Below are 20,784 nucleotides of genomic sequence, written 5' to 3' on the forward strand. Positions count from 1 at the left end.
ACGCTCTGAAAATACATAGCTCAAAATGTAAGCACCTTGACGACTTGCATCCAAACCATTTTGCTTATTTAAAAAAAAAAAAATTCCCCCTCATTGTTTTTCTTCATGCTGAAAGTCGGGTCTGTTGACGCCCTCCGCCATCATCCTCCTTCCCCCAAACTGCATTGACGCCTTCCATATTGTTGTTGTTTTTCCTGCTGCCTTGCCTAAATCGCCATGGCAACCTTCTCCATAATCGTTCCCCTCCAGCCAGAGGCAGAGGTGGAACTTATGGTAGGAACCAAACTGGCTCGCCCAGGCACACCCTACAGATTCTATTTTTAAAAAACTCTTTCTTTTCTCTTTTTTTTGTGAGTGTTTAAAATTCCACAGGCGGGCGGCACAGTGGTTAACGCTGCTGCCTCACGGCGCCGAGGACCCGGGTTCGAATCCCGTCCCCGGGTCACCGTCAGTGTGGAGTTTGCACATTCTCCCTGTGTCTGCGTGGGTTTCACCCCCACAACCCAAAGATGTGCAGGGTAGGTGGATTGGCCCCTAATCGTGGGGGGAAAAAAAAATTGGGTACTCTAAATTTAAAAAATATAAATAAATAAAATTGCACATTGACGGCAGATTGTAACTGCTCAGTGTAATGCCACAAGCCATTTAAAATAAATCTCGGGTCAGTGTGAACTTTTCCAGCTTTTGTTCATTCGAGATTCTTGTGCCTAGATTTAAGTGGCCACTGCCTCTGGGTGTCTTTTGTGTGGGCGAGCAGGGCAGGGCAGTATTGGCATTGAACATGATCACAAGAGGTTGGACAGGCGTGAGTTTTTTCTCCTCGAAGAGAAGACGGCTGGGTCGTTAAGACTTGAGGTCTGTAAGATTATTTGAGCGGGTCGCTGTAGAGAAGATGTTTCCACGGCGGTGCGGGCAAGCCCAGAACTATGCCAACAAGACTAAAAATACTAATGAATCCGATTTGAGCAATTCGGGGGAAAAACCCCTTTAACTGGAGGGTAGCCAGAATCTACAAGGTGTGGTTCTGGCGAATGGCAGAGATTTCACTGAGTTGGGTGGCATAGTGGTTAGCACAGCTGCCTCACCGCCCCAGGGACCTAGGTTCAATGCTGGCCTCGGGTGATTGTCTGTGTGGAGTTTGCATTAATTGGAAAATAATTGGGTATTCTAAATTTCTATTTGATTTATTTTTAAAATAAATTTAGAGTGCCCAACGTATTTTTTTTCCAATTAAGGAGCAATTTAGCCTGGCCAATCCACCTATCCTGCACATCCTTTCTGGGTTGTGGGGGTGAAACCCACCCAGACACGGGGAGAACGTGCAAACTCCACACAGACAGTGACCCCAGAGCCAGGATCGAACCTGGGACCTCGGCTTCGTGAGATAGAAGTGCTAACCACTGCGCCACCGTGCTTTAAATTAATATTTTTAAAAAAACATTATGGGACTGTGTATTTCTGATCCTGCACGAAAACGTGTTGAAGGATCTGATGATTTCTTTCACTTACACTAATCCATTAATAAACTATTTTAAGGGCAGCACGGTGGCACAGTGGTTAGCATTGCTGCCTATGGCACTTGAGGACCCGGGTTCGAATCCCGGCCCTGGGTCACTGTCTGTGTGGAGTTTGCACGTTCTCCCCGTGTCTGCATGGGTTTCACCCCCACAACCCAAAAGATGGGCAGGTTAGGTGGATTGGCCAAGCTAAAATTGCCCCTTAATTGGAAAAAATGATTGGGTACTCTAAATTTTAAAAAATTAATAAATAAACTATATTAAAATATCTTTGAAACTAATTACAATTGGCGTGCACCCTCCTGGAAGCTATAACAGTGGTAACTACCAGCTTTGGCAACACTGCTTGCATACGGAAGACATTTAAAAAAAACTTACAGAATATATATTATTATAAGATTTTATTTCTGATAATTTTTTTTTCCTTCTCTCTCCAGCCAATCCTGAGGGTATGGCAGCAAGGTAAGCAATTTATCATCTTTGACATGAGCAAAATACTGCGGATGCTGGGATCTGAAACCAGAACCGAGGATGCTGGGAAGAAAACCTGGCACGTCTGCCAGGAGAGAAAGCTAAAGAGAACGTTAAATGCTTCGGGACTTCATCAGAGCTGAGGAGAGGGAGAATGTGTTACAGCTGTGAGAGATTGCAACAAAAAGTTGCAACTTTAAAGTACAAAAGATGGATGGCCATGGGCTACCCTTTTATTGTAATCTCTGACCGCTCTAATACATTCTCCTTCTCTGCACTTTTGATGAAGAGTCGAAGGACTCGAAGTTAGCTCTATTCTCTCTCTCTCCTTGCAGATGCTGCCAGACCTGCTGAGTATTTCCAGCACCTTCTGTTCTATAATCTTTGAAAGGTTTAAGTGTGCAGTTTTCGGTTGGCAGTGGAATCTTGCGGCTCAGAACATTGAGCACTGCCGATGTGCCGTGGCTGGAGCATGGCAGCACAGTTGCTTCACAGCGGCAGGGTCACAGGTTCGATTCCCGGCTTGGGTCACTGTCTGTGCGGAGTCTGCACGTTCTCCCCGTGTCTGCGTGGGTTTCCTCCGGGTGCTCCGGTTTCCTCCCACAAGTCCTGAAAGACGTGCTGTTAGGTGAATTGGACATTCTGAATTCCCCCTCTGTGTACCCGAACAGGCGCCGGAATGTGGCGACTGGAGGATTTTCACAGTAACTTCATTGCAGTGTTAATGTAAGCCTACTTGGAGTTTAAAAGAATGAGAGGTGATCTACATGAAACAATTCTTTAAATGGGGTTTGACAGAGTGGCTGCTGACCCCTCCCTAATTGGGGGATCTGGAACATATGGCTACAGTCTTGAGATAAGGGGGTTCAACCATTTTGGGCTGAGGGGGGGGAGGATTTCTAAATTTGTTACCCCAGGAGCTGTGTGATGCATAATCATTGAATATATTGAAGACAAGAGAGATCGCTAGATTTTGAGCATCAAGGGATCTGGCCAGTAGGAAATTGGTGAACGATCTGACATGATCAGTTGAAAGTCAGAACAGGCATCATGGGCCAAATGGCCACCTCCATCTCCTATCTCTCATCTTGGTACAAGGCGGCCATTCAGTGACTGTTGGTGACTAACCTCCATTGTGCTAGTTGTAAAAACTGCCCTATCTGGAGCAGTCCTTGCAAATAAATGAATATTGCGCATTCAAATTTGACATTGTGCAGTTGGTACGTGTATCGTTCGAATGAATAGACCTTGAATGCGAAAGAAGAATTGTGCTTCGTATTGAGGTTTTGGGGGAGAGGGAAATGAAGACTGTTTTAAAGGATTGCTCGTGTGGTTTGTTTGAACTTATCCTCTTCGGTTTTCTTCAGTTTAACACCCTGAAGGGTGACCTTGAAGCGGAATTTCCAGGTCAGCTGAATATGGTAAGAGAATATTTGAATCAAATTCACACCCTGGTAATCGGAAATAAAGTGGAAATGCTGCAAATACTCAGCAGGTCAGGCAGTATCGGGGGCAGCACGGTGGCACAGTGGTTAGCATTGCTACCTCACGGCGCCGAGGTCCCAGGTTCGACCCCTGCACTCAACGTACCGCTTCTGGGGTCCTTGAGCCCCCCTTCCCACGCCACCTCTTAAGGGTAAGACACCCCTTGCACGGACACCTTGGTCCTGGAACCCTGGCAGTGCCATTGGCAGACTTGTTGCCACCTGTGCACCCTCACTGCCATGGGGCTCGGGTAGCGGTGCCAGGCTGCAGAGCAGGAGTGCTGAGGTACCACCCTGCCCAGAGCCCGATGATGGTATGGGCCAGGGTTTAGAGAACTGCAGAGTAGATCATGGAGATCACCTGACCCACGACTTTTACTAGATAGTGGTATGGGGAGCACACGACCCACTCTACAGGTGTGGTGTAACCGAACACTAAAAGTAATTTTTAAAGCAAAACAATGTTTATTCTATGAACTCAGTTCACCTTTTTAAAACATACAGTGAACATCTTGGCAACCATCAATTCAAATACTACTCCCCAAAGAATACAACACTCTCTTAAGTAATCCTTAAACTTTCCTTTTAACATCCGTACGGCAAAAATCCTTTTTACAGAAGCACAAGTTTTACATTCTCTACTGAGAGGAGTTATCACGCTGAATTCACCAAATGATCTATAGATAGTCTTTAGATGGCAGAGAGATCGAAATTACACCTTCTTTGTCTGGCTTCAGCTCCAACACTAAAACGAAACCAAAAAACCCAGACACACCCAAACTTTTCCTCAAAGCGAAACTAAAAAGCAGAGCCAGAGCTCAGTTCCACCCACACTCTGACATTACTGCAGCCACTTGAGCAGACAAACATTTCTTAAAGTGACATTCCCATGACAATGACTACCTGGCGAGGCTTCGCTGTGGAGGCCATTAGTTCCCCGGCCCCTAGAGGATGCTGATCTGAATCATGCCCAGAGAGAGCGAGGTCCAGTTCGTGATGTTTCGTGAGGTTGAGCTGAATCTCATGAGACCTCTCGGATGTCACAAATCGCGCGGGAGGCCTTGTGAGGCACGATGGCCTTGTCGGGTCACCAAGGTGTGCATGACGAGGTCGATTAAATCCTACCCAAAAATCACTGCAGCATAAGAAAATTCCAGGTATTTGCTCGAAAGGGAGGTGAACAGAGGCAAGGTTGCAATCGGCCGTAAATTGACTTGCTTGATGTGATGAAATGAAATGGCCTACTTTTCTTTTTATTTAAATGTTCTTTATTTTTCAGACTGGACTTTCTGTCAAAGGGAAATCGGGCTGCTTTGAAGTTAAGATAAAGGGTTCAGATAAAACCCTGCATTCCAAGCTGGTTAGTGGAGATGTCTGTGTGTGTGTGTGTGATTTCTTGACTCCGCAATTGAGGGTTGTCCATTGGCTCAGTGATTCACGGAATTGCACTGTGCAGTCTTTCAATCCTGATTGAAGTGTAAGGGGTGCTGTATTTGGTCTTTAATAATGTTGAAGTTAGAGTTCCTTACCCCTGCTGAAGGTGCGTGTGTTTTGGATGTTGAACCAGTGTAGGATCAGGGGTTGTCTTGAAGCTTGAAGAATGAACGCTGGTGTGCTAGTGAAAATAAATTATTCGCTATGGAAACAAAACCCCTAATAATTATAATATGACCGTGATCCAAATAATATCCATTCTAATCTCACCATGACCATTTCGAGAATTTGAATTCCATTTTTCCATAATTTGAAATTTCATAAATCTGTCAGCATCCACGAAGCAAACCCAACTGGTTGGGCAGCACGGTGGCGCAGTGGGTTAGCTTAGCCCTGTTGCCTCATGGCGCCAAGGTCCCAGGTTCGATTCCGGGTCACTGTCCGTGTGGAGTTTGCACATTCTCCCCGTGTCTGTGTGGGTTTCACCCCCACAACCCAAAGATGTGCAGGGTAGGTGGAATGGTTTTCTAGATCAAGACGAAATTGCCACATTAGACAATAGGCCACTCGGCCCATCGAGTCTCAAGTGGCGAGCCACTTCCACCCCTGGAAAACACAGCAGGGAGTGGGAAAATCCCGCCCAATGGGTGTAAAGTTCAAGTTTGAGAACTCCAGGGCAGCACAGTGGCACAGTGGTTAGCATTGCTGCCTACGGCGCTGAGGACCTGGGTTCGAATCCCGCCCCGGGTCACTGTCCGTGTGGAGTTTGTACATTCTCCCCATGTTTGCGTGGGTTTCACCCCCACAACCCAAAGATGTGCAAGGTAGGCGGATTGGCCACGCTAAATTGCCCCTTAATTGGAAAATAATAATTGGGTACTCTAAATTTTAAAAAAAAGTTTGAGAACTCCATTTCTAGTTTATACTTTTTTATTTTGAGCCCAATTTACATTTTTCCAGTTCCTAATGTCATTCTTTTTTTTTAAACCAGTAAAGGTGATGGGCGGATTTCTCCGGCCTTGTCCGTGGCGGGACCTATCGCGAGCGAGAACGGGAAATTTGGGTGTTCCAGCCCATGTCCATCCACTAACCAGATACTTTAACACGGTATTCACTTGTTTTCTCACAGAATGGAGAGGGCTTCGTTGATAATGAAGAAAAGTTTCAGAAGATTATTAAAGGAATCCAAGCTGCCCTTAAACAGTAACACAATGTAGAGGCTGGAATTAACTCAGGTGAGCTACTCATTTTAAAATTGTGGATTAGTGGGGAAATGTGTTGTGATAGGAGTCAAACTGGTGGAGAATGTTTCTGGCTGAGATATGGTGAGTTGATAATCGTGTACCTTTGCTCACTGGCCTAGTGGCCTACGTTGCTGCCAATATGGCAATTGGTACCTTGTTTTCTTTTTATAGATTGAGTTCCCAACTAAGGGGCAATTTAGCGTGGCCAATCCACCTACCCTGCACATCTTTGGTGTGGGGTTGAGAACCACGCAGACACGGGGTGGGGGGGGGGGGGGGGGGGGGGGGGAAATGGGGGGGGTGCGGGGGGGGGGAAGAGAAGAAATGTGCAAACTTCACACAGACAGTGACCTGGGGCCGGGATCGAACTCGGTGCCGTGAGGCAGCAGTGCTAACCTCTGTGTCACCGTGCCGCCCACAAAAGTTCAATTTCCATGGTATCCCAAGTGATATTCTTTCTAACCTGGGAGGTTTACATTTTTGTAGAGAATGGACAAATGCAACATACAATTCTTGACACGTCATGAGTTGGCCTTGCAGAGAGTTTGTCCCATGTATAGCTCAAGGTTTGTGAAAGTGGACAATTTAGTGTCCTCCTAACGCCTCTCTAGTTTAGAACTAACTTGTGTTTGATTTTTCTTCAATTTTCTAGTTAAACCTCTGTGTGCTTTGTTCCCCTCGGCTGAACACTTCATGATGGTGATGGCTGAAATGTCTGCAAAGGCATGGCTGTTTCCTGATGTCTTCATGGGATGTCGCAGTGGTCAAAGTGACCCGGAGTTTGACGTACAAAATTTCAGTCTACAAGTACTTCTTTTTTTTTTCCAATGCCAACTTGTGCACAGTGGTGTGTTATTTTCTTTCTGCAGTACAGGAATAAGCTTTAAATATAACACAATCAAAAATGTTTACTTTTGGAATTCAAGTGTATAGCTATCCTTTTTTAATATACTCTTTTTGTATAGTGCTGGGATCAGAAGATTCGATCCAGCCACTCGAACCCTGCAATTGTTTGTTTGAAATCTAGCCTATTGTTTGTTTGAAATCTGGTCCCCCACACAGAAGTTTGGAGTAAGTTTTATCAACTGCCCACTACAGTGTGATGGAATACAAAAAAATATAGGTGGACCACCAATAAAAACACTCTTTAGCTAAACACCAACATTGGATTGGAAATGAATGCCCCCGATATTCTACAGAGTAAATTTAGTGTGCAAAGATTTTCATCTTGACCATGGCTGATGAATCATCTATTTGACTTTCTGTGGGTGAATTCTGTTTCTGTCCTGGCCGTTAGATTGTTTGAGTTTATAAGTAAAATGGTGGGGGCAGCACGGTGGCGCAGTGGGTTAGCCCTGCTGCCTCATGGCGCCGAGGTCCCAGGTTCGATCCCGGCTCTGGGTCACTGTCCGTGTGGAGTTTGCACATTCTCCCCGTGTTTGTGTGGGTTTCGCCCCCACAACCCAAAGATGTGCAGGGTAGGTGGATTGGCCGCGCTAAATTTCCCCTTAATTGGAAAAAAAATGAATTGGATACTCTAAATTTATATTAAAAACAGTTGCTCAGTTATTTATTGGGGAGCAACTACCTACCATGCTGATTTGCAGGTTATAATCGAGAAGCACAGAGATTCCCGTCCCTTTTTAATGAAGATTGTAAATGTAATTTGATGATTGAAAGCACAGGCTTTCCATTGGCTGGTGGTTAGGCTTGTAAGAACTTACAGGGTTGAAGCTGCTCCTGAAATGTCATGAGTGGTGTTTTTGAAGACTTCCAAATTAATTTCTTTTTCTGGTTGACTTAAGCTGCTGATCTGTATATTTAAAAAAAACACATTCCAACGTTTGCTTATGGAACAACTCAACCTCAATCTTGTATTGGATCACAATAAAAGCATTGTTGACTTTGTTTATACTGTGCTTTATTTGCTATTTTATTTTCAATTGACCAGCTTTAGCCACTGCATGTCTAATGTTTTTTTTAATTTCCTGTAATTGTGCGGCAGGTTACAAATATAGCAACATCTTTCATACAAACCCTTGCAATGTAAAGCATTAATCATCTGTCTTCAATATACTCCATGAGCTGGACACTACCTCTCTCAAACAACGCAATTAAATATAATGGCTTCAATGTACATTGATAAAAGGAAGATAAAGATCAGTGTACAAAACGCACATTTATGTGTGAATCACAGCTGATTTATACAATAGTTTCAAAAAGATGATTAATTGAATGATGTAACATTACCTCAAATAAATGATGGTGATCCCCAATACTCCTATTCTTTAGATAGTTGGACCTATCAACCCAGAACTAGTCCAGGCCAGCTGAAAACTTGAGGCTTGCTTCAGATTGAACAGGAACTAGGGCTCATTTGAGAGGACAAAGTACAGGATGGGGAACAGAAAATGTTTAATCTGGGCCCCAAACTGAATACTGATGGCAAATAATTTTCTCGGGCAGTATTCCTGATTGGCTGCTATAACATTGGAAACTATGGGCACGATTTAGTGGTGTCATTGCACCCGAGACTAGGCCGTTGAATCGCTTGCGATACTCAAAATGCCTCGCAAGATAAGCCGTTGGGTTCATTTAAATATGTGTTTGTGGGATTCTCCCATGCCAGGGTCCTAACGGTCGCGCCTGGGCGACTTTGCCTGGGTGCCATTTATAACCGGTTTCCACAGACATGGACCAGTCGTATAGCACCTGGGGAGGGGGGCTCTGCCAGGCCATTAGAGACTCCTGGGTTGGCTGGGGCAGGGTGACACCCTGGCATTCCCTCTGGCACCTGGGTTAGGGCTGTCAGTCTCTGGTTTCATTTTACCCTCCACTATCTCGTTGAAATTATTTTGCTTCTAATTTAGAAGTTCTAAATTAGATTTTTTTTCTTGCTAGCGCCAGCAGGAAATGATTGCAGTGCGGCCTTGAGGGAGAGAAACTCCCCCCCCCCCCCCCCCCCCCCCCCCCCTGCTGAGGCCAAAATAAACAGCAGAGGGCCGTTGTCTTGGCACTGCAGCTGTGGAGAAACACCCCACTAAACGTGCCCAAAACCCAGTTGCAGATGTTCAAGCCCCATGTTTATACCACTTGCCTCTGTTTCTCGCAAAAGTTCCACTTGTTGATCTGGAGGAAATTCCTTCAGGAAATTCGCTGTGTGAGAACTTAAAGAGGGAACCTTTTTTAAAATGTTGGTTCAAAGAGATAAATAATCCACCAACTATGTTTTGGAGTAAGGCAAAATATATTTTGAACCATAATTTGCGATCTTAGTGCTCCAGTATGTAGCAGTGCTAAAATATGAACTTTGTTCAAACTCCAACCGTTCTTTAAATTCCTGGGAAATATACATGCCCTAAAGTATGTTGTTAAGTTTATTAATAAACCTGGTCAAAATGTCAAGCAGTTGCAAGAGTTTGGATGAGAGGACTGACCTAGATTACTGAGAAACTTAGCTTGCAGCCCCTAGCTCACGAAGCCAGTAATCTTTGCTGATGGTGGTGTGAAGCTCAGGAATGCCATTTGTCATAATATACACCAGTATATCATGGTGCAGACACACACACGGACCAATCAACATGTACAAACACCGCAGCCAATCACCAGTTAGAATACACACACTATGAAGGCAGAGGGCACCACGGTTCCCGCTCATTTTGGGTGCTGCCTCTCAGTGTAACAAGAACTCGCCCAGCCCAGCCCAGATTCGCACCACGTGCTGAGAGAATCAACTGGTTCGGACAAGGCTAAGGTCTCTAGTTTAAGTTAGCATCATCTAGACCCACAGTCATCGTGTGTTAGTTAGAAGTAGTTAATAAAATTGAGTTGAACCTTCATCAGTGTTGGAAGTGTCTGTTCATCTCTCAAGTCTACACTAGCCAACACTTCACCATTCTTGATGTAGTCGGTCAAAGCCTGAAATGTAGGGCCACGTTTCTCCCTGACACCAAGAGGGAGGGGCAGCAAAGGCTGGAGACGTATCCTGGTCTTCCTGTTGCACGGACAAACGTGGAACGCACATTCCAAGGAAAGCTTCGTCACTGCAATGCTGTTTATAGCCCAAGAAGAGGAGTGACCTCAGCACTTTAATATTGTGCCAAAGGATCATTTTGGAAGGTAACCTCACCGAATTTGGGCGTTGCGATTGTGCTATCTACGTGTTGAGAGGCCTTGTCTGAAAGGAATGAAGACAAGGGGCTGGAGGTTGCGTGCGGAACACACGGGGAAAAGTCAACCAGATAGGGTTGTTAATTATGGAGCGTCAGCGTAGATTTGAAAAAGCCAGATTGTGCTTCTGTACTCAAATTTAATTTTTTTTAAGAAGTTACAGAATGTTGACATGGGAAATAGAAGCAGCAGCAGGCCATTCAGCCATTTGAGGGCCACTCCACCATTTCCATGAAATTATGGCTGATCTGCTGCAACACCATTTTCCTGCACTATCCCCATATATGTGACAATCCATTAATCTCAGTCTTGAACATACTCAATGACTGAGCCTCCGTAGCCCTAGTCGATACCTAAAGTTTCTTTTCCTTAAAAAGCACCCATTGTTCTATTACAATTTCATCTGTCAGTCTCTGGTTTCATTTTACCCTCCACTATCATGTTGAAATTATTTTGCTTCTAATTTAGAAGTTCTAAATTAGATTTTTTTCTTGCTAGTTATCCTCCTGTGAACTTCTATTAACCACAGATTCGCTCTCTGGAGCAGAAACCACTGTAAGGTATCTGAACCTCAATTTGTTAACTGTTTTGAATGAAGTTGAACCAATGCTATAATTGCAGTACATTACTATAATCACAGTAATTCAACACTTCCTCCTGTAAATTGCTCTTCTGCATTTTAGTGTCAATAAGTCGTCATCAATTGAACATCAAATTAACAGAAGTGACTACTTTGTAAAGGGATTTAATCAATCTAAAGGAAAGCATAACATTATTGCTAGTACCTATTATGCACTTTTTTAATTATAAATTTAGAGTACCCAATTCATTTTTTCCAATTCAGCGGCAATTTAGCGTGGCCAATCCCCCTACCCTGCACATCTTTGGGTTGTGGGGGCAAAACCCACGCAAACACGGGGACAATGTGCAAACTATACATGGACAGTGACCCAGAGCCGGGATCGAACCTGGGACGTCAGCGCCGTGAGGCAGCAGTGCTAACCCACTGCGCCACCCATACCTATTATGCACTCTGATCTTTCCCATGCCAACCTGCCACTCAAGGTCTCAAGCATAACAGCAGACATTGCATGCCTGCTATTTGGGTACACCCAGGCATCGGTTTCTAGCTGTGTAAGAGGGGCAGCCAGTTAGAAAACTGACCCCCCCCCCCCCCCCCCCCCCCCCCCTCCAGCCATGCACTGCTTGGGTCTGTTAACAGCCAACTTGGCCCACAGACACACGAAGCGGTCTTCTGACTTGCTCCCCTCCACATCACGCTTGTGCTGAAGTGCATTCAAATATTGTGGTTATTCTAATCATTATGTAATTTCAAACAGAATGGTGTTGATTGCTGATATCAATAATTCTCCCAGTCAGGTAATCCCGATATGAAGATGGTAAGGACCTCACACACTACTGTGGCACAAAGACCACCATAATACAGTATTTCAGGGCAGCACGGTGGTGCAGAGGGTTAGCCCTGCTGCCTCACGGCGCCGGGGTCCCAGGTTCGATTCCGGCTCTGGGTCACTGTCCGTGTGGAGTTTGCACATTCTCCCCGTGTTTGTGTGGGTTTCGCCCCCACAACCCAAAGATATGCAGGGTAGGGGGATTGGCCACGCTAAATTGCCCCTTAATTGGGAAGAAAATGAATTGGGTACTCTAAATTTTAAAAATAAATTTAAAAAAATAAATGTAAAAAATAATAGTCTTTCTTCCTGCTAGGTGCCGTGGTGTCTCTCGGCACTGTGAGCGTCAGGAACCACCAGCTAAACGTGCTCGTCACGGGACTCTGATCCAAAAAAAACCAGTTGTCACAATTTCTAACACTGGAATGAAAGCGTGACCTATAATCATGTGACAATAATTCCTTAATAAAACCATGGCAACAGCACCATAGTTGGTGCCAAAACAATGTCAAAATAAGCTCAGGACAACAATGGTTTCATTGTTCTGGCAACAATCACACAGTTATCTACAGCTGATCTCATAATAGCATCAATGAAAACAATGGCCTCAATGCACATGGGTCCGATTGGGGTACGCATATCGCCTGTCAATCGTTATCGGGGGTCTTTCGTTCAAACGTGTGAACAGGTGAGATTAAACTATTTTGAGGAACAGATCTTTACAATTTGTAATTTTAGCAAATGAAGCCAATTGCATTAGAAATTCCTATTCTGGCTTGATTTTTAAAAATTCATTCTGTGGGTGTCGCTGGCAAGGCCAGCATTTGCTGCCCTATTCTGAGACTCGATGATGCGGAGTGACGTCAATGGCATTGGTTCAATTCCTGTAATGGCTGAGACCTCACCTTCTCAGCTTTGCCCCTCACCTTTTTAAAATATAAATGTAGAGTAACCAATTCATTTTTTCCAATTAAGGGGCAATTTAGTGTGGCCAATCCACCTAACCTGCATATCTTTGGTTTGTGGGGGTGAAACAAACACAGACATGGGGAGAATGTGCAAACTCCACAAGGACAGTGACCCAGGGCTGGGATTCGAACCCATGTCCTCAGCGCCGCAGTCCCAGTGCTAACCACTGTGCCATCGCCCTAGCTCTCCGCTCACCTGAGGTGTGGTGACCCTCGGGTAAAATCGCCACCAGTCAGCTCTCTGCATGGGAACACCTGACCATCTCCCAAACTCCTTTGGTCTGACACTGAGTTTGTATGTCTCCGGCGGGAAGGCTAGCTGCATTTTCCTTTGTGACCAGGTGTTCAAGCTTGCTTCTGACTTTCAATAGGGCTTGACCAGGGCCTCTTTTCCCATTGCGATGGAGGATTTTAGGAACATTGGAGTCTAAATATTGGGACAATTTAAGTTAAAAGCCTGGGGTTATATTGTATTTGATTGCAGTGGTCATGTATTTTAAAATAATTTTGTTTTGTAAAGGCCTGGAAACTTTTTGGAACAGGTGAAATTGACCAGAGAAATGTGGTTTGACTGGGGAAGTCCCTGGGGAGTTATTGGAGAAGTTTTTGGAAAGAGAGGAGCTGAATTCTGCTCTGCCTGATCCTGAGTCCACGATTCTCTCACAGGATAGTTCTAAAAGAGTAATAATCTGTAAAGCAGAGCAGTCTTGTCTGGGGGGCCAGGAAGTTGAAAAACACCAGGTGAAGCATCTTTTTGAAGATATTCAGCCAGAGTCTGAAGGGGTTCTAACCGATGTAAATCTGTTTTCTAAAGCAAGTATTATACTAGGCCGTGCTAATTTTAAGATAAATTGAGAGTTGTTTGTCTTTTTCCTTCTGTTTAATGGGAAATTGGGTTAAGAGGTAATTGTAAATTCTTCTTATTGGGTGTGAAATTAAAAAGTTTAGTATTGCATTCATAATAAAGTTTTGTTTGAGAAATACTAAAGACCTATTTTTTCATGCAATCACTCCTGGAGCGAATCATTCTTTCTGCAATCTTACAAATAAACTTAAATAGTGGGGTTTCAGTCCAGTATCCTAGCCATTGCTGGGGTCTAGTCTGGGATCGTAATACCATGGCAACCCAAACAGATAGGCCTGCCACAGGACAGTTTGGCAAGCGCAGAAATGTGGGGACCAGGGGCTTTTTACAGTAACTTCATGAAGCCTACTTGTGACAATAAGCGATTATTATTACAACTTGACATCGCTTTTCATTCCAGGGCACTCAGTTGTACCTTAAACTATGAGTTTAAAATATATCCATCTTATAAGATCTAGCATAGTAGTAACTAAAACAGAAAATGCTGGAAAAACTCAGCAGATCTGACAGCATCTGTGGAGAAAATAGGGTTAACATTGAGTCTAATTCAGACTCGAAATGTTAACACTTACTCTCTCCGTAGATGCTGCCAGACCTGAGTTTTCCCAACATTTTGTCTGTTGCATATTCCAGCCTCCTCAGTAGTTTGCTTCTATATTAGCAGTTACCCCGTCTTTAATCCTTCATCAATTGCATTTCTCCAATTCTGGCCTCTTGCACATCCCCACTTTTCATGGCATCATTTTCAGCTGCTTGGGCCCAAAGCTCTAGTCTTCCCTTCTTAAACTTCTGTCGTGGGACACCTTACGATAATCTTCTCCTTTGAAAATGTTATACAATGATTTATGCTGTTGTTATTAGACAAGTGAAGCATTGATGGAGCTCATCGGGCTTTAACTGCAATTTTGCAGTGCAACACAACGTCAGTTGCCAGTTATTTGTTCAGTTGGTGTCACATTTCCTCCTATGAGTAGTATCTTGTTGGGTCAGCTGGAGTGCCACAGGAAGATTCCCTACCGTTCCAGGTCCTATTAAACTTGGATGGTTATCAATTGACAGCAGTATATCAAATGCAACTTTAGCATAAGAAGTCAATTTGGGCTGATGTACTTGTATTTATTTGAATACTGGGATAGGGGGCAACCCTTAAGGTGGTGCATTTTTTAAAAATGCAATGATGTGCTAGACAACTTCAGAGCAGTTATGTTAACTACATCGATGCGGAGAACTCGAGTCACATATGGCCCATATCGCATAAGGATGGTAGGTTTAGTTTCTTAGAAGAACATTAATGAATCAGTTGGGGTTTTAGTGACAACCTCAACTTGGTCACTTTAGCCAGTAGCAGTCTTTTAGTTCCAATTACCATTAATTACCGTAGTGAGGATTTGAACTCACCTTCTCTGGATTATTGGTCTTCTCGGTCTCCGATTAACAGGCCCAACTCTGCTTCTGTATGTAGGTTTCATGGTAAACATTATGGAACACTTGCTAGTTTATATCTCATTATCCTTTCTTGATTTACTCAGATCATATTCTGAAGGTGAAGTGTATTTTTCATATTTTATACATGACCAACTCTTAATGGTCTTCCAATTCCAAGACTCTTTGTCTCCACATCCAGCAATGAAACAAAAGATTCAGATCTAATCTTTTCTTCTTGAAGATTTGGATTTCATATGGGTAGTTCTACACCAGTCATTTTCAGATATTTCAATTTTGTAATTCATTATTCAGACGCCATTGGTGGCGAATATGAAAGTTTTAGTCAAATATTCAGCTGTGGCCAGTAGCTGACCATCACTATTCTTAATATATTCATTATTGTCACAAGTAGGCTTACATTAACACTGCAATGAAGTTACTGTGAACATCCCCTGGTCACCACGTTCCGGCACCTGTTCGGGTACACAGAATCCTGAATGACCCCCTTATGGACATATCTGATCTCTTCGCACATCTTCCCTAGAGTAGTTCTGCACTCCTGTATGCATCACCTGATGCCTTTGTCTTTACATTGTGTATTTATGTACACCCTATGTTTTGTTTTCATGTATGGAATGATCTGTCTGGACTGCACGCAGTTCACTGTACCTTGGTACGCGTGACAATAAATAAATCCAAATCCAACATCCACTACAAGTCATGGTCAATAGACAGTGATCAGATTGTCCCCTCCCTACATCAACATACCATCCCTTTTTTTAAAACTTGAGTACCCAATTCTTTTTTTTACAACTAAGAGGTAATTTAGCGTGGCCACTCCACCTACCCTACACATCTTTGGGTTGTGAAACCCACGCATACACGGGGAGAATGTGCAAACTCCACACGGACAATGACCCTGGTCCTCAGCGGCGCAAGGCAGCAGTGCTACCCACTGCACCACCCTGCTGCCCCAACATATCATCCCTACTGGCATCCCAGCTATCCAATAAGTCAACAAAGGGAACTGAATGTGGAATTTATGTTCAGATTGTTTGAAGTGCCCCCTCCCATTTTAAATACAAATGTACAAACCTGCCTGCCCAAGTACCAATCCCTTTACTCCACAATACTTTTCCATAGAACAAAGGGGGGGGGGGGGGAGAGAATGCAAGAAGCCCATTTAGCTCAGTTACATTATTTCTGGATTTGCTACAAAACATGATGCTCGACCAGCAGAAATCCAGAGATCCTATAGCGGTGGTTGCAGAAGATTGAGGCATATTGATGACTACTCCTCAATCCAATTAGATTTAGGCAGCACGGTGGCGCAGTGGGTTAGCCCTGCTGCCTCACGGCGGCGAGGCCCCAGGTTTGATCCCGGCTCTGGGTCACTGTCCGTGTGGAGTTTGCACATTCTCTCCGTGTTTGCGTGGGTTTCGCCCCCACAACCCAAAGATGTGCAGGGTAGGTGGATTGGCCACGCTAAATTGCCCCTCAATTGGAAAAAAAGAATTGGGTACTCTAAAAAAAATTTTTTTAATCCAATTAGACTTGGGATTTGAGATCAGTGTTTGAATTACAAGCACAAAAAAATTTAGAGGAAATATTTCTGGAGGCTGGTTGAAGGACTGAACCAAGCTCATGGTGGAGTGTATCATTTTGGCTGGAAGTAACATTTTCATTTGTTAAAGAGTATGGACATTAACCTGTCAGCCAAATGATCTTGCCAGTAAATTAATACTTATATTCTAAATACATTGGACGTTCTGCCAATATTTTCTATTATAAATTTCTACTCCACATTTAAATGTGTCACATTGCAGCGCTGGCCACAGTATCTAGTTATAGCACACGGTTTATGGAGGCAGTTTCAATTAGAACTGCAAATTAGGATTGTATAATGGCAATTTAGAAATTATAGTATACTTTTAAAATGCAGGCTGAATTCTATGTGCAAGCTCTAGCCGAAGTACCCCTTTATAAACTTACTTTCACCCAGACGAAGTTGATTTTCCGTCCACATGTGCAACATCACCAAAGATTAATAAAAACATTTTTGAAGTTGTCAAATAGCCCAAAACATTGGATTTCAGATTCTTATGCAATTAAAATGAATAGGTAGGTACCTCAACCGGTTTACCTAGCCATTATAAAATGGGGGGGGGGGGGGGAAGAGAAAGAGTATATTTACATGTTACGAGCAGCTTTTTCCAGGTTGGTTTAGTCGTGTGCTTCTTCCTACTTGGAAGAATGCAGCACAGTTAAAAGTTAGGAACACATTTCTCACAAGAGATAGAAAACTTTATTCAAAAATGTTGGCATTCCAAATGCGAATGTGATGATCCTACATTCGAGTTATTTGAACGCTATGGTAATTATTTGTTTCCAATCCAAGTTTAATAGATAATATAAATTCTTGCAAGTGGTAAATGTCTTCACGGACGAGCAAACCCGAGAGATTGGTGGGACTTGGTGCAGTTGGCCAACTGGTGGCCAATGAATTGGCCATGCCCGGTAACAGACGATGATTGGACCCTGCCGAGTGGGATGGCAATGATCCAAGCCGGGAATCGAGCCCGATCCCTGTTGCTGTGAAGCAACAGTGCTAACCACTGTGATACAGCTGCCGAATTATTCTTCCAAAGTTAAGGAAGAAGACGGCAAATCAGAAGAAAAAAGTGAATTGGACTTTCCAAAAAAAAGCAACTTGTTACAGCCTCTTGCAGTAAAGGTGCAAAATGTCCCACAGCATGCATGTCTTGAAGGAAAATATACATAATAGCATGTCATCAGATATTCAAGATGACGACAGCGAGGACTGTGAAGTGACACCAAGCAAACAGCTGATTAACCCATCTCCTTTTAAGGCCCATGGTGCCTGTTCAAGGTAAAGGAAGCAAATAGCAAAAGGAGATTAAATGATTAGTAATCAATTTGTTTTGAAAATGAAGAAGAAGGTGAATGAAGAACCACACAGTAACTCTGCAACCACATTTATTAACACAAACAGAAAGCTCATGGAACCAACATGCTTTCCTCTGATTCTGATAATGATGTGAAACGTAGTTGCAGACCATCATTTAAAGGAACAATGTCTCTTCAATTCAATACATCCACCATGGACACTCCTAGCCACAGGCTTCACCTTGGTACATCGTAAAGTAAAGAAGAAAAGATCAAATCTGCAAACCATAAATTGTGTAAGTCCGTACTACTAAATGGAAATAAAAGCAGTGGTTATGAAGGCTCCAATGAATAGGTAAAACCTGTAAAACAAAGAATGATGCAAATAAAGCCAACCAGCTCTGCGAAGATTGACCCCTCAGCTTTACTTGTCACTAAAAGTAACCATCTGAAAGAGAGAGAATTCAAAGCTGGAGGGGTTGAAAAGTGTTTATTGATTGAACTTAATATTTCCCTCAGTATTGACAATACTTTCTTTTTTAAATTCAATTAAGGGGCAATTTAGCGTGGTCAATCCACCTATCCTGCACATCTTTGGGTTGTCGGGGTGAGACCCACGGAGACACGGGGAGAATGTGCAAACTCCACACAGTGACCCGGGGTCGGGACCGGGTTTTTAAAAAAAACCCAAGTCTGTGCCAAAGAAAATATTCCACCATTGAGTAGGAAGCCTTGCTACTAGACCGTCAGCACTTTGAAGTACATGTCCGGCATGACAATAAACAAAGTTTAGTTTATATGGACCATAATCTGCTTATTCAGTTGGAAGTTTATTATTACAATAATTCAATGTTAGAAATGTACTAGACATCCTCAGAAAGGATAATGTGATGCTTTGTCACGGGTTTAAGGACTGACTGGTTACCAATGTAGAGATTGGTAACATTGACAAACACATCAGCCATGATTGAATGGCGGAACAAACTCCGTTGCCCAATTCTGCTCCTATGTCTAAAGGTCTTACGAGAAGGGTACTTATATAATTGGGAAGGATGAATAGATATGTTTGTGATTTATGTGTTGCGTACCTTATAATGAAATGTCCATTCCCTGACGTTTTGTTCCTTTAGGGAGGGAGGTATGCAAGGACCCTTCCTGTTGATTCCCCGTTCTTTATTTTTGCTGTTATCCTTTTGATCCACGGATGCTTAATGAACATATATCTTTAAATCGAGCAGGGGAAATGAGGAACTCAAAATTTACAACTGCTAGCTTCGAACAGCAGAACTCTCAGACTTTTCGGCACTGGGGAAATCGGTGGGGACTCTGTTCAGTTGGTGGCCAAAAGGTTGTATTCTGCACGGTACGGTGATTGGTTCCTACTGAGTGGGGTGATTTTTCACGAATCAAGGAAAGACCACTGGAGTCCTGGCCACTCAGAGGAAAGAAGTTGCTCTCTCTCGCATTTTTTCCAGAGAAGCTGCATTGCTATAGAGGGAATCGGAATGAATCTACAGACTGAAAGCAAAAAACCTCAAACTGGAAGCCTAAATTGAAGGAAGCTGTACTATGAGGCAGCCACTTAAACAAAGAATTTTATGCTTTTTACTTATTGTTTTACACCCCTCTGTTTGTCTGTCAAGTGTGACATATATACGAGAGGGGCAAGTTAGTGTGGGGGTTAAGAATTAGATAACAGCTAGATTTGCTGCATATTTAATTGTTAGTAAAATTAATTGTATTTACATTTTACAAACCTGACGACTGTAGTTATTGGGCAGCCAAAGGTTATTGGGTGCTTTCCTTTTTTTTGGACTTTGGTTGTTTTTCTAAGATTTATTAATTTCAATTGTGTTGCGATTCTGGGTCAAGCAGGGCAGGAACTAACCGTGCACCAACCCAAGGGTTGTAACATGTATAACAGAGTCTAACCAACAGTCCATTCATCCTTAATTTCTTAGAATAACCCTCAACAGCATAAAAATGAATACGGTGTTCATAAGGTAACTGTATGCATGGCAAGATTAAATGTATATAGTGTGTTTAAGGGGAAAATAAATAAAACAATGTAATGTTTAAGCACGCTAGTGAAGATTGAGATGGGCAAAGTAGGGTGGCAGTTTGCTGGTGGCAGTCAGCGATGACCAAACGAAAAAGCTGAAACTGGTTGACTTATGAGCCACAGTTCAAGGGAAAAAAATTAGGGATGGAAAAAATAACTCAAAGAAGAAACTTAACTCAAAACGTTGCCCAAGTAGGGGCAGCATGGTGCCGCAGTGGTTAGCACTGCTGCCTCACGGCACCGAGGTCGCAGGTTTGATCCCGGCTTTGGGTCACTGTCCGCGTGGAGTTTGCACATTCTCCCCGCGTTCGCGTGGGTTTCACCCCCACAACCAAAAGATGTGTAGGGAAGGTGGATTGGCCACGCTAAATTGCTCCTTAATTGAAAAAACAAAGAATTGGGCACTTCATTTTTTTTCTTACTTTTAAAATTTAAAAAGAAACACCCCTCAGAAAAAGCCAATGAAAGTTGCAAGTAAAACAATGGTTAGGGGGAAAATCGATCATGAGGATTTCTGGGCGAAAGAAACGGGGGCAAAATAAGAACGCAAGAAAAAAACGGTTTAAAAAGTCAGTTAAGGGGCAGCACGGTGGCCTAGTGGTTAGCACAACCGCCTCACGGCGCTGAGGTCCCAGGTTCGATCCCGGCTCTGGGTCACTGTCCGTGTGCAGTTTGCACATTCTCCCCGTGTCTGCGTGGGTTTCGCCCCCACAACCCAAAATCTGCAGAGTAGGTGGATTGGCCACGCTAAATTGCCCCTTAATTGGAAAAAATAATTGGGTAATCTAAATTTATTTAAAAAAAATTTTTTTTTTTTAAAGTCAG

At 43.4% G+C, this 20,784-nt stretch overlaps 2 long non-coding RNA genes across 2 annotated transcripts; one reads left to right on the forward strand and one right to left on the reverse strand.

Annotated features, from left to right (window-relative positions):
• Nucleotides 1-1,932: 1,932 nt before the first annotated feature.
• Nucleotides 1,933-8,062, forward strand: LOC119957907. The gene is made up of 5 exons (XR_005458940.1): nucleotides 1,933-1,979; nucleotides 3,356-3,409; nucleotides 4,752-4,832; nucleotides 6,036-6,141; nucleotides 6,803-8,062. It is a non-coding gene; the product is annotated as an uncharacterized LOC119957907 (long non-coding RNA).
• A 1,076-nt stretch (nucleotides 8,063-9,138) lies between these two features.
• LOC119957908 lies at nucleotides 9,139-20,232 on the reverse strand. Its single transcript, XR_005458941.1, has 3 exons — nucleotides 18,986-20,232; nucleotides 17,185-17,231; nucleotides 9,139-9,306 (listed from the first exon to the last, which is right to left on the reverse strand). It is a non-coding gene; the product is annotated as an uncharacterized LOC119957908 (long non-coding RNA).
• Between the last annotated feature and the right edge of the window lie 552 nt (nucleotides 20,233-20,784).

Source organism: Scyliorhinus canicula, chromosome 27, assembly GCF_902713615.1.
Source record: "Scyliorhinus canicula chromosome 27, sScyCan1.1, whole genome shotgun sequence".
In the NCBI taxonomy this organism is placed as follows: Eukaryota; Metazoa; Chordata; class Chondrichthyes; order Carcharhiniformes; family Scyliorhinidae; genus Scyliorhinus; species Scyliorhinus canicula.